The sequence below is a fragment of the Bactrocera oleae genome, chromosome 3 (genome assembly GCF_042242935.1).
Source record: "Bactrocera oleae isolate idBacOlea1 chromosome 3, idBacOlea1, whole genome shotgun sequence".
Lineage (NCBI taxonomy): Eukaryota > Metazoa > Arthropoda > Insecta > Diptera > Tephritidae > Bactrocera > Bactrocera oleae.
Window position 1 is genome coordinate 33813334 of NC_091537.1, and position 14404 is coordinate 33827737.

The following is a 14404-nucleotide window of genomic DNA, read 5'->3' on the forward strand; positions in this document are numbered from 1 at the left end:
GGCCGTCCTTTCGGCACATGTTCACTGCCGTATACATCAACCATCCAAAATTATCAAAAGCGCAAAAATTGTATCACCTCCCATACAAAGCTAAAGTTCAAGCAGGCGCAATAGTAAAACAGTTCGCACTAAATGATGACAATTTTAATTTGGCTTGGGAAGCTCTAAAATCTAGATATGAAAATGAAAGAATATTGGTCGATAAACAAGTAACGACATTAATAAACTTGCCTAAATTTCGTAAAGAAACAAGTGAAGAATTTGTTACACTAAAATCCACTGTTTCTAATTGTTTGTCAGTTCTATCGACACAAAATATTCCCACAAACAGCTGGGACCCTATTCGGGTAAATATATATATGCTCCGCACCATTACCAGAAATATCGTTACTTCTATGGGAGCAATCGCTCTCGTCACGAAAGAAATGCCTTACGTGGCAACAAATGAAAGACTTTCTAACTACCCAGTACCAAAGCTCACCCCAAAAAAGCGCATATATTAGTATAAAAAGAATCAGGAGTTTAGTTTCAACTACAAATCCCGAAAACCACAATACCGAAAATTGCCAAATGACACCATGTTGCTCAAAACAAAAACACTCAAATGCTACACAGCGAAATACAAAATAGGGTATTACTACCCACAGCAGTCATCTCCATCGAACATCGAGGAGAACTCTACAAACTTAGAGCTTTAATAGATCAAGGATCACAACGATCTTTCATAGCGTCTAGGGCACAAAATAGGCTAAAACTGCCATCAAAACAATCGAATTCCCCCCAAGCGGATAAGCGAATTGTAGCTGAAGCTATAGTCCTGCCGCAACTTACTAAGATGCTTCCAAGCTATCACATAAATAGCAAACATTGGCAAAAAGTTTCACACCTAGAGCTAGCAGATCCTAACTGCAACACCCCCGCTCAAATAGATCTTCTATTAGGCAGCGATCTCATACCGCAGATCATACTCGAAGGCATTGAGAAAATTTCAAACACACTTTTGGCGCAAAATACTACTTTTGGTTGGATCTTAAGTGGCCTAGTTACGGAACCAGTTTCAACATCAACAACTCAAGTTGACGAAAACTCTAAAGAATACGTGAATCCACAATTGAGGAAATTTAGGGAGTTAGAAAAACGCCCCCTCATATCAATTACAACCCCAGAAGATCAGTATTGTGAATACTTCCACAAAACCACAACTACTCGATCAAATAATGGCCGGTACGTTGTACGACCACTAAAGCCACATCTATCCAACACTCCTTCTTCTGACAACCTTAGTGTTAAAAACACAAATATATATAACTTAACCAAATCATCCAAATACATTACTAAATATTCAAAAAGAAAATTTGTTGTACACTAATTTCACTAATTAATTTGAAAAGGGCAGTACAAAATACAGAGGATCCAATGGAGTGCGATATCTGACCAGTTTTCATATCCTACTGAGTCAACATCCGCATTATCCGCAACAATAATTTCGACCCCGCAGGATGGCTTTTGACAATTATGATACAAGCGAAAATCCTGGTCACATTCTCAAACAATCTAAACGATATTCGAATCTCCCGATTATTGGCTGTAATCGCCCACGTCCATACATAATATCGTTCGCAGCATAGTTGTCTTAGAAAGTCAATAATCGACACCTATCTTATTGTAGTGCCTCATAGTTGCCTAAATTTTCATAATAAAATACAATTCAAAATTAAAGTTAAGGGATCACCATACATCCAATGTGATGCAGTGAGGCACCCAGATTTACAAAAAGCCAGGGTCGCACTTATCTATCTAAACGCTCATCATATGGGTAGGTTATGGGAAACACTTGTGAAAGTTGCAAACCTCACTATCTGAGCCAGGTGTTTTAAATAAATTTTAAACATACAGTACAAATAATAAAATTATAAAAGAAACTATCGCAAATACAATAAGTACGAAAAACAAATACAACCTCAAAACCCGCAAAATAAAGTTGCATATCTCTTGCACCACAGCAAAATGCATACTGAATATGTATTCTGTGCATACAGCTAAATATGGTATAACTCTACAACAATGTATGCCGCGCCCTCGGCTACTCAACCAGCAGCACGCCGAAATACATGCAATATAAGCATATACGTGTAATACTAGGCAAAATATTCGTCTAGGAGTTCCAGGAGATAAGCCACCCCTACATATACACACCACTCTATTCGGGTAAAACTGGCACACCCTAATGAAAAACACCACACTGCACTCAACATCGAGAACGCTACACATGATGACACCACCACACTCAATCCCTGACTACAACATGCACGAAGACAACTAACAGAAAGGACGGGATCATCGCCTAATCAACATTTGATTAGAAAGCGATCCATCGCGCTACGTATACAACTTTCGATAATTGATGAGACATTGGACAGCAGCGGTCCTGCGTTCTGCGATTAACCTTCGTCGACATCACGACGTCAACCTTTTTCGTGCAACACCGATCCCGTTCGCGACTTCCTTTGATCCCGTTCTGTAGACTTCTACCGGTTTCCATTCGCTACTGACACCGTCAATCGTCAACCATATACATATTTATAAGTACATTGGATCCATCAACAATAAAATCAAAATTCGATAAAATCGTATTGTGATTCAAATAAAATATTGTGTTCTCCCTAATATATTGGGTACAAGTGTAATCAAAGCTATTGCATAGCTTTTATCGCGGGCTTTGAGCGCGGCAACCGAATCAAGAAAGTCTGTAAGGAAAATAAACACGTGTAATGTTTGTATATCTGTCTACATGCAACATATGTATGTAAATATGTACACTAATTGATTCATGCGAAATATATATTATATTATATATCGACGCAGATTTTGCTAGCCATGGAAAAATATTTTTGAATAGTAAAATAGTAAAATATTTTAAATCGACAAGAACTATGTTGCCATATTTGTCAATTTCTTTTATGTTTGCGCGGTTGACACTTTTCCCTTCCAAAAGGAACGTCAGAAAGTTGTTTTATTTATGATTTTTAGCTTTTGCCATCGTCGCGAAAAGAGGTTTGTAGGCAAACGAATGTTCGGGGAGTACGCGAAAAATTTGTATATAAAGTGTTTTAAATATGTATAAAAAAAGTGCATATATTAGTGAAGAAAGTGATGAAAAAATAGTGAAAGAAAATGAGTGAGTATTCTAAATACATACATTTTATTATTATCACAAATGGATTCGAATTTCGATGATCAAACCTTAATATCGTTCTTTTTGTTCAAATATTTTGATTGAATCACCATAATATGGGGCTATTTAGCAAAATTTTATACAAGAATCTTATCTGGAATGTTTCATATTCAAGTAGCAAATCCATTTTAATTTTTTTTAATTAGTTAACCGGTTCAGCGTCTACCTTCTTAGTTTTCTTTTGTCTAAGAGTTAATGGAGAATTTATATAGTTTTTTATTTAGACGTCTTAAATAGCCATAGGATTGGGACTAATTGGACTCTTCATGTTGTTTTATGGTTTTAGGCATGTTTTTGAAAGAAATATTGAAACTTGCGGCCCAGAATTTATTTGAGACACTTCCAAACATAGTTCAAAGGTGCGTTGACCGAAAATAGGTGACGTTGAATGTTATAATTTTTGGCGTCCCGAAAAGCGCCGAGAAATTCAAATAGTCCCACCTTACCGATTTTTTTTCGTGTGTAATTACACTATTTATACCTAATTATTTATACCTAGCTATTTTCGTTTTATAGAGAAAAAAAACTTAAAGAGCTAAAAAGAAAAAGAAGTTGTGAACGTCAAAGGGCATATTATCAGCGTCAGAAAAATTTGAAGAAAAATGAAAAAAATAAAATAAACTAGTAAGGAAGGGCTAAGTTCGGATGTAACCGAACATTTTATACTCTCGCAAAGTCAAATGGTATACTCGTTTGAGATTTCTTTGTGGATTGACTGATATTTTCGGTAGAAGGTCAACTATAGGCACTGGGGTCCACATATTTAGTACTTAGGGGTTTGAACAGTTTTGGTTCGATTTAGACAATTTTTGGCCGCAAGGTGGCATACTTTAATTGCATTATTCACGCAAAGTTTTACCCCGATGTAATCATTGTTGCTTGATTTGCATAGTGGAAAGTGAAAGAATCAAATGGTATTTAAAATGGTGTCATATGGAAAATAGGCGTGGTTGTAATCCGATTTCGCCCATTTTCGCACTATGACATAGAAACATGAAAAGAACGTTATGCACCGAATTTGGTTGAAATCGGTTGAGCAGATCTCAAGATATGGGTTTTCACGTAAAAGTGGGCTATGCCACACCCACTGTCTAATTTGAACGCGGTTCCTATAAAGTCATCTTATACCATCTTAGAGATAAAATTTAATGTCTCTGGCGTGTTTAGTGCTTGATTTATCGCGCTTTTAGTAGTTTTTAACAGTACCGTTATATGGGGAGTGGGCGGAGTTGCCACCCGATTTCAACTATTTTCACAGCGTCAATAGAAGTGCTAAAAACATTTGCTGCTGGTGAATTTTGTTATTATAACATTAGCAGTTTAGGAGATATGCACGTTAAACCTATTAGAGGCGGGACCACGCCCACTTTTTAAAAAAAAGTTTTAGCTACAAATGCCCCTCCCTAATGTGATCTTGTGTACCAAATAACAGTCTTGTATCTTATTACGGAGCTTAGTTATGGCAAGTTATTTGTTTTTGATTAATGGCGTTTTGTGGGCGTGGCAGTGGTCCGATTACGCCCATCTGCAATACCAACCGTCTCACGGTACCAAGAAACATGTTTACCAAGTTTCATAAAGATATCTCAATTTTTACTCAAGTTAGAGCTTGCACGGACGGACGGACGGACAGACGGACGGACGGACGGACAGACAGTATTCCGGATTTCAACTCGTCTCTTCATCCTGATCATTTATATATATATAACCCTATATCTAACTCGATTAGTTTTAGGTGATACAAACAACCGTTAGGTGAACAAAACTGTTATACTCTGTAGCAACAGGTTGCGAGAGTATAAAAAGGAAACATTTGGTACTGTTCAAATGCTGAACGTAAAAGGAAATTTCGTCAACGTAATGCAGAGAAATCTTACGTGGATATGTAATTTGATTTAATAATAATATAATATTTAATATTTAAAAACTGTAAAAATTGTAATGTATTCCTCAATATTATTTCACAGGAAAAGAGAAAAATTGGACAGTAATAAAGAGAATGCCGTGCAATGTAGAAGGTGTTGAAAATATAGAAAATGTAACACTACAATAAAATCAATTTCACAGCCAACAACTTCATATTTATGACCAACGTAATGAATGCATTACTCCCGAAGTTATTAGACACAGGAACACAGGAATTCCTGGCGATGGTAATTGTCTACTCCACTCGCTCATAAGTGTTTTGTAACTTCAAATTGAGACTTGAGACTTGAGAAATCAGTTACGCGATTCGCCCTATTTAAACTCCTCCCACAATCCGCAAGAAGCATATAACATTCTATCAAGCACTAATGATTACGGAGATTTGGATTGTTTGTACATATTTTCAAAAATGTACAATCAAAATGTTTGTGTACATTATTGCTTTTACAACATAACTACAAATGATCAAGACACTATCTTTTGTCATTTTGAAGCAAATGATACACAAAACTGGACTAAAGGTAATCCTAATTATATAGTTTTTATATCCTGAACAGGGTATATTAAGTTTGCTACGAAGTTTGTAACACCCAGAAGGAAACGTCGGAGACCCTATAAAATATATATATAAATGACAGCATGATGAGCTGAGTTGATTTAGCCATGTCCGTCTATCCTTCCGTCCGTCCGTCCGCCCGTCTATCTGTATATATGCAAACTAGTCCCTCAGTTTTTTAGCTATCGATCTGAAATTTTATACCTGTCCTTTTCTCGAACGGAGTAAATTGCGTACATGTAAAAAAAATTTATTTTTTATTGCCGATTCAGCTCTAACTTGAGTAAAAATTGAGATATCTTTATGAAACTTCGTGGACATGTTTCTGGGTACCGTGAGACGGTTGGTATTGCAGACGGGCGTAATCGGACCACTGCCACGCCCACAAAACGCCATTATTCAAAAACAAATAAATTGCCATAACTAAGCTCCACAACAAGATACAAGACTGTTATTTGGTATACACGATCACAATAGGGAGGGGCATCTGCAGTTAAAATTTTTTTTAAGTGGGCGTGGTCCCGCCCCTAATAGGTTTAGTGTGCATATCTCGTAAACAGCTAATGCTATATTAACAAAATTCACTGGAAGCAAATGTTTTTAGAACCTCTACCTACAGTGTGAAAATCGGGTGGCAACTCCGCCCACTCCCCATATAACGGTACTGTTAAAAACTACTAAAAGCGCGATAAATCAAGCATTAAACACGCCAGAGACATTAAATTTTATCTCTGAGATGGGATGAGATGACTTTATAGGAACGGCGTTCAAAATTAGACAGTGGGCGTGGCACCGCCCACTTTTAGGTGAAAATCCATATCTTGAGATCTTTTTAACCGATTTCAACCAAATTCGGTACATGACATTCTTTTCATATCTCTATGTTATAGTCAGAAAATGGGATTACAACCGCGCCTACTTCCCATATAACATCATTTTAAATTCCATCTGATTCTTTCACTTTTCACTATGGAAATCAGGCAACAATAACTGTATCGGGATAAAACTTTGCGTGAATAATCTGATTAAAGTATGCCAACTTGTGACCAAAAATTGTCTAAATCGAACCAAAACTGTTTAAGCCCCTAAGTACTAAATATGTGGACCCCAGTGCCTATAGTTGACCTTCTACCGAAAATATCGATTTGACTTTGCGAGAGTATAAAATGTTCGGTTACATCCGAACTAAGCCCTTCCTTACTTGTTCAATTATTCACTTTATACTTTTCTTTTTATATGTTGAGAATACGAATTGATTTTTTTAGAATTCAAATCTGCTCTACGTGTTATACATTTTTGGAAAATGAAAAAATCCCTCTCATGTCAACATATAATACAATGGTTTTGTATATCCGAAAATTCCATCACATTTTCCAACCTTAAACCTTATCGAGCAACGATTGATTTCACCGAGAATACCGTTCATATAGATTTGTAGATTGAGACACGTTAATGGTCAGTACAGAAACAATTGCCAAGAAACATTCAAGATGTCCATTGCTTTTATGTGCATTTGAAAAATTAGTTGATTCACAAAACTAGTTATGTCCACGGGCTTATTAATAAGAGCCATATTAAAGAGTGGTTGTCGTATTTAGTATCTAAGCCTCTTTATATTTATCATGACATTAAAATCGATTAATCTTTTTTTTACCGGCAATGAACGTACTTCGCAATTGAATATGAATGAAATAAGTGAGCATGTGCTGCTACAATTTACTTGTAGTTGCGCAGCAACAAACAGTTTTGTGGAATGATGATTATTTTTTGAGTCTAATACCCGGTGAGTATAACAGGCCAGCCAGTATTTTAATGGATGAATATGCGGAAGAATTATCTTTTCCGACAATCTACGGAGGTCAGTTTCGAACATACAGACATGCAAGCTACCAGTGAACTTCGGCGTACTGATAGGCGTGCTACTGACCCACAATACTTTTAATACATCGCTGCTAAAATCATGAGGTTGCGAGTTAGTAGATGTGTCAACGTTGCGTTTAAGCATGTTGGACAAGGTACTTCAATTACGAAAGAGACCATTCAATCTGAAGAATATATAATATAAATAATTGTTTAGAAACAAATCTCACATTTCTTCGCGGCATACCAAATTCTGCTTGGTTTTGGTCAGATCGCAAAAAAGATATTTTTACAATGATCAGGCAATTAGGGACACCAACTGCTTTTATGACTTATTGTATAAATTGAAAAACGAGAGAGCAGATGACTTTTTAGCAGAAATGAATTATGTTTATAAAGCTCAACTTGTGAATTAGTACATTACTTCAAAAGAATTGAATTTCAACATCGTATAAAATGCTCATATTCTTCTTTGGTTGGAAAATGTTCCTGAAGATTTATTAAGCAATGATCCTGAAGTAATTAAATTAATCGACGAATTAGTTTCTGTGTCAACGTCAGAGGCGTCTGGAAATATAAAACTAGTAACACACATTCATGGAAGAATGTAGATTTGGACCATTTATACCAACATATGTTGTTGAATATGTCAATAAGCATAATAGAGGGATTAGTAATTTGCAAAGACAAATAATTGACACAATGGAGGAGCATTCAGAATCCGACATTGTCGATATCACGAAAAAAATTAGTATTGACATACTTCAGTCTGTTAAAATGCCGGCACAAGAAGCTGCTTGGTATTTATTAAGAGAACCTTTTGCTAAGTCATCGGTGGTGCCAGTCTACATTCCAACGGTATTTCCTAGTGAACACCCAAGAATTAGAAAATCTATGAAAGAACTCGAAGCTTTAGATGATGATTGTACTAACGTTTGGAAAGAAAATTGGTTCGATAAGTATGAGCAAAGACCTGAAGAACTCCGGGATGTTACGTTAGCACAATTTGTTGCAAAATATTACCTAAATAAAAAGGGGACTTACACTTAAAGAGATATTACAAGAATAATAAGATACAAAAACTACGATTTGGCTGACAATTACAACAATTATAGGCGTGAGATGATTCTTTTACATGTTCCTTTTCAAAATGAAGAAAATGATATTATTGCTGAAAATAAGTTCATTCAAATATACGAGGACAACAAAGATACGATATTAGAACGTAGGAAAGAATTTGAATCAAATTTGGACATAGAGAAAACTTTAGAAATTTGTAGACAGTTGTGTCGAGAAAACGATGAAGAATAAGAAGACGAAGAATTTTTAAGAGCGGTTGATATATTGTATGAAAGAGATTCTTATGACTTATTGCTAAGTGATCCAAACTAAAGTGCTAACGTTGATTTAAAAAATGCATCTCTGCATAAACTTGGCGCTATATCTAAAAAAAGAGAAAAGTTAATGGATTATCAACAATTCTATGATTAAATGCGAACGCCCAATGATCAACAAAGAGATATTCTAATGACTATAATTCATCAATTGCAGACTTCAATTCAAGAATCATTTCAAATTTTTTTTACGGAACCAGCTGGTACGGGAAAATCATTCGTTATCAAACTGATTATGGAAATTTACAACAGGTTCACTGATAATGATAGTTACTGCAATGCCTATATTACATGTGCTTCAACCGGCAAAGCTGCCGTGGCTATTGATGGTACAACTATTCACACAACTCTCAAAATTTCTCTTTCAAAACTTTTGCCTCTGTCATCAGAAAAGTTGCAATTGTATAGATCTCTCTTCAGATATGCCAGAGTACTGATCATTGATGAAATTAGCAATGTTAGTGCAGAACTTCTACATAAGATTGATAATCGTAAAAATAACAGGAAAAAACACAGATTTCGGAGGTATAGATGTTATATTGTTCGGAGATTTACGGCAATTGCCACCAGTAAGATCGACACTAATTTACAAGACAATCAGAACGAGCATGATTGAGCCGCATTTATGGAGAAAATTAAAATTCTATCAACTTACCACAGTAATGAGACAAGCCAATGTATGCATTTTCACGAGTTTTTACATAAATAGGTAATGAAGATGTACTAGATGAACATGAGTTTCAACTTATTGAATCGAGATTTTTCAAAACAGAGGATGTTGCTACATTATGTCCTGATGGAGTTCGTTTATTTTTAGAAAATAAAGATGTTGCCGCCTATAACAAATTGATTTTAAGCCAATGTGAAAACAAAGTTCTTTCAACGTCCGTAGACGTTATTATTGGCCCTTAAAGTACTGAGCAAGAAGCTAATTTTAGGCTTAAATTACATAAAAAATCTGTTATTGACACTGGAGGACTGCCTTAACACATTACTTATATTGTTTGAAAGCATTATGTTATTACAACCAACATCGACGTGACTGATGGTTTATGCAATGGTGCTGTTGGAAAATTGGTACATCTAGAATTTGATGAAAGTAACACATTGATTAGAGTTTGGCTGGAATTTTGTGGTTCAGATAAAGTGGGTAGAAAAAAAGGCAAAAAGCAGAGGCTTTAGCAGTGCAAAATAGAGTCGGAAATCTCGCTGTTCCCATTGAATTACGAACAGCAAATATTTCATTTACATCGAATAGAAAATAAATAGCCAAACGCAAACATTTTCCATTAACTTCAACCCTTGCACTAACTATACATAAGTCGCAAGGTGGAACTTTTGACGAATGTTCAGACGATAACTCAAAGTGTCTTAGATTTCATTAGTAATAGTAATGACATTTCAATATTAACTTTTAATTGCCAAAGTCTAAATGGTTACAAATACGATTTACAAGATTCAGTTACGAGACAAACAAATGTGTTACTTCTTACCGAAACTTGCATGACGCATGATAATCCGATTTAAGTACCTAATTTCAATTGTATTGTTCAATTCAAATGAGATACTGTTCGAAAAAGGGGGGTAGCTATTTACAAAAATAATAATAATGTTACCAATATTATGACTTCGAGTATTGAAATAAATATTGCACACGTTTGGGATGTTAATATTAGGCGCTCCTTTGTTGGAGATATTTGTGCGTGCTTATGCAAACTTGAAATGACCTATTGGACGATGTAAAGCATTTTATTCATTGCACTTTACTGGAGTACACTGAAGAAGGGTCGAAAATACTTGGTACAAATGATAATAAATTTCCACTTATCTTGGCTGGCGATTTCTACATCAACTTCGCTGATAAAAAATCAGAGCGGTTGACTACTTTTCTTTCGGAAAAATTTAATTTGAAAATGAATAATGATCCACAAGAATCCACAACAAAATATGGGACCACCATTGACGCGGTATTTTCCAGATATTTAAAGGATATCCAGTCTCAAACTTATGTTTCTTATTTCAGTTACCATAAACCTATAGTGTCAATGATAAAAATTCCTGAATAACCTACATATATTGTAATATAATAAAAATATTTTAAACAATATTAACTTCTTTTTTATTCATAAAAAGAAAAGAAAATTTGTTTTCTTATCGGTCACCACGCTCAAAAAGTGTAACTTGAATTAATATCAAAGAAAACACTTCAATTAATATCAAAGAAAAACAAATACTGCATAAACAATAAATAAATAACTACAATATAATTGCATAAGTTGATAAAAAATGCTATGCAATAGCTGTACCGCGACATTCCCCGAGTGCCACACACACTTTTTTTCTCATCCTCGCTCTTTCAATAAAAATTGAAATATCAAGTTTTGTTAGTTTTTGTGCATGTGTAATTAATTATGTTGAAATTTCTGGGGACAGTGGTTGGCCTTCCTTAAAAAACTAGTGAAACACTAGGTTTTCAAACGTTTAAAATTGGTGTACGCGTCATAGTCGGCGTGACAATCTTCACCACTTTCTCCTTAGCCCCAGTTCACACACGGAATCTTTTGTTACCAAAACTGGTTTTTTTGTGGATGAGGAAAGGGAAAGGGCTTGTGCTCGTGTGGCATGCTTTGTGTCCTTGTTAGTTTTCATTGAATATATGGTATTCGACATGTTCGAAAATTCGAATTTCTTTATCTTTATTTTGCATGTAATAAGCATAGAATAGTAGAAATAATTTTGAAAAATTGTTAATAAGGATAAAACTAAGATACTCGAAATTTTTTAATAACATATAGCAGTATTAAATCTAAAAATTCTTATAAAAATGGAGTTAATTTTACTTTTTTATATTATTCAGAGAGGAATTATTGTGTAACACGGACGGAATTACTGGCGTTGGTAAAGTGCATCAAACATTTTCATATGTACCTTTATAGACAGCAATTTCGGGTGAAAACATGTAGCATTAAAAGGGCTTCTACAATTTAGGAACCCAGAAGGACAGTTGGGGCTGTGGATTTAGAGACTCCAAAGTTACGACTGTTCTATAGAAAATATCGCAAAGGTAGTAGCAGAGAATGTAGATTATAGAGAAGGTTCACAGTGCGGCCATTAGCGAAATATTTCACTTTTAGGAGGAGAACTGAAAACGATGAGCGTGTTTCACCACATTTGGGAGGGGTACTGAAAACGATGAGCGTGTTTCACCACAGAGCACATTTAACAGCAAGAGCCCATATAAAGCTTGATTGAACGGTAAATGAGAAATAATATGTTAATATTACATCGAAGAGTATCAATGTGGACAAAGTTAATATATGTATACATAAGTACATGTGTATTTATATGCAGGTGTTTTTTGGATTTGAAAACTTCTTGTATAATATATGCTAGTAGTTAGATTTTTTCTAAGTCTAATACACATATGTATGTTTTACTGGGGAAATTTAGATTTTTTCTAAGTCTAATGCACATATGTATGTTTTATTACGCCAAATTGGAAGTTATAAAGGGGATTCTGCTTTTGGGTTTGAAAACTTCTTGTATACTATATGCAAGTAGTTACATATTTTTCTAAGTCTAATACACATATGTATATTTTACTGGAGAAATTGCGCCAAATTGAAAGTTAAAGAGGGAATTCTGCTTTTGATTTAAAAAGTTCTTATGCAAGTAGTTACATTTTTTTCTAAGTCTAATATATCGTTTACTGGGGAAATTGCGCCAAAAATGAAGAATGGAAGAAGAAATCGTCAACGGAATTTTAGTTCTTAAAGAATTTCGTCGCGAAAGGTTAAATTCGTTCCCCAATTCGATTTTGCGCTTTTTAGTTTTATTTAAAATAAAATGGCAAGTAAAAATGTTAGGAAGTGTCGCGTTCGGGAGTGCACGACTGAATCTTCCGGAAGATTCTTTTCTTTCCCTAGGAACGAGGAGGACTTCCAGAAGTGGGTGGAAAATTTGCAGATCCCACCAACGCAGTATTTACCCACCCACAATGCATTCGTTTGCATTAAGCACTTCGAACGAAATGCAGTGGGTGTGAAGAAGTTGAAAGCACATGCTGTGCCCACCCTCCACCTTGGTGAGTGCTCCTTATTTTAATTTAAAAGTTGCATGAGGTATTTTTATACTTTCGCAACATTTTGCTAAGGATTATAATAGTTTGTTGTTTGTATCACCTAAAACGAGTTAGATATAGTGTTATATACATACTTTTATATAAATGATCAGGATGAAAAGACGAGTTCAAATCCGGGTGACTGTCCGTATGTCCGTCCGTCCGTCTGTGCAAGTTGTAACTTGAGTAAACATGAAATAATTTCTCGGGCTTTTATCCTTGCTAGTTGCGAGAGTATAAAATGTTCGGTTACACCCGAACTTAGTTCTCCCTCACTTGTTTAAATATCGCAGTGTATAATTAAATATATGTATGTATGTAAAAGCTCTATACGTTATATAATATATGTTAGTTTATGGTTTGAGGTGTCATCATGTGTGGTGATATATGTGTACGGTGTGGTTATGAGTGGTGCTCCCGGGTGTGGTAGGTAGTATTAGGGTGTGTCACATTTTGTTCCGAGTGATGTTGTGTGATATGTATTACGGGGGTAGAGTAAACCTATATAGAATATGCAGTATTATTATTATTTATATATATTTTTTCTATACTTAACTATTATTATATTATTAATATAAATAAGATAACATTTTTTTATTTTAATTAAATTATATCCATACATATGGGGAACTAATTTAAAAAAAATTGTAATTATGTAATTAGGATACGAAGAACCCCCAAAGCATTTGTGGACTGTCCAAATGCCGATTAGAAGATGATGTATTAGCAGTTGCGTTAAGGTGCGACAACGCTTTTTAAATTTCCGCGAGAGGAAGATGTTCGACAGAGTTGGGCAAAGGCTTGCAGCTTAGTCGTGTCGCTTTCCGATACCCTATTTATTTGTCGAAATCACTTTGATTCGTAGTACGTCACTAAGTACAAACTTTTGTCTGGGGCTTTTCCCTGTTTGAGATTAGAGCCAGCACTAAGTCGTAGCTCATCTAGTGCCGACTCTAGTTGGGTGTGCCCGCCCGTCACTGTCACTTATGGACGTCCTAAAGTAGCTTTAGGAAGTAGAGAAGAAGAGGACGACATAACTTTGAGGGAATTCGAAAGATATTCCATTTTAGAGGATAATAGATTAGGGTTAGGACCACAAAGTAACGACGAGGGCTGTGCATTAGATAGCCACGAACGATTTGCTCGATCAGCACGTTATCAGAGTAATGCGCTTAAATTGAATAGAAAGATCGAATAGTTAGAGGGGGTGATTAGAGATTTAGAAATTAAATATCAAGATCTTAGAAAAATTAATATAATAATATACAATAATTGCGGATGAATCTTCAACTTCTGATGCTAAAATATTCGCT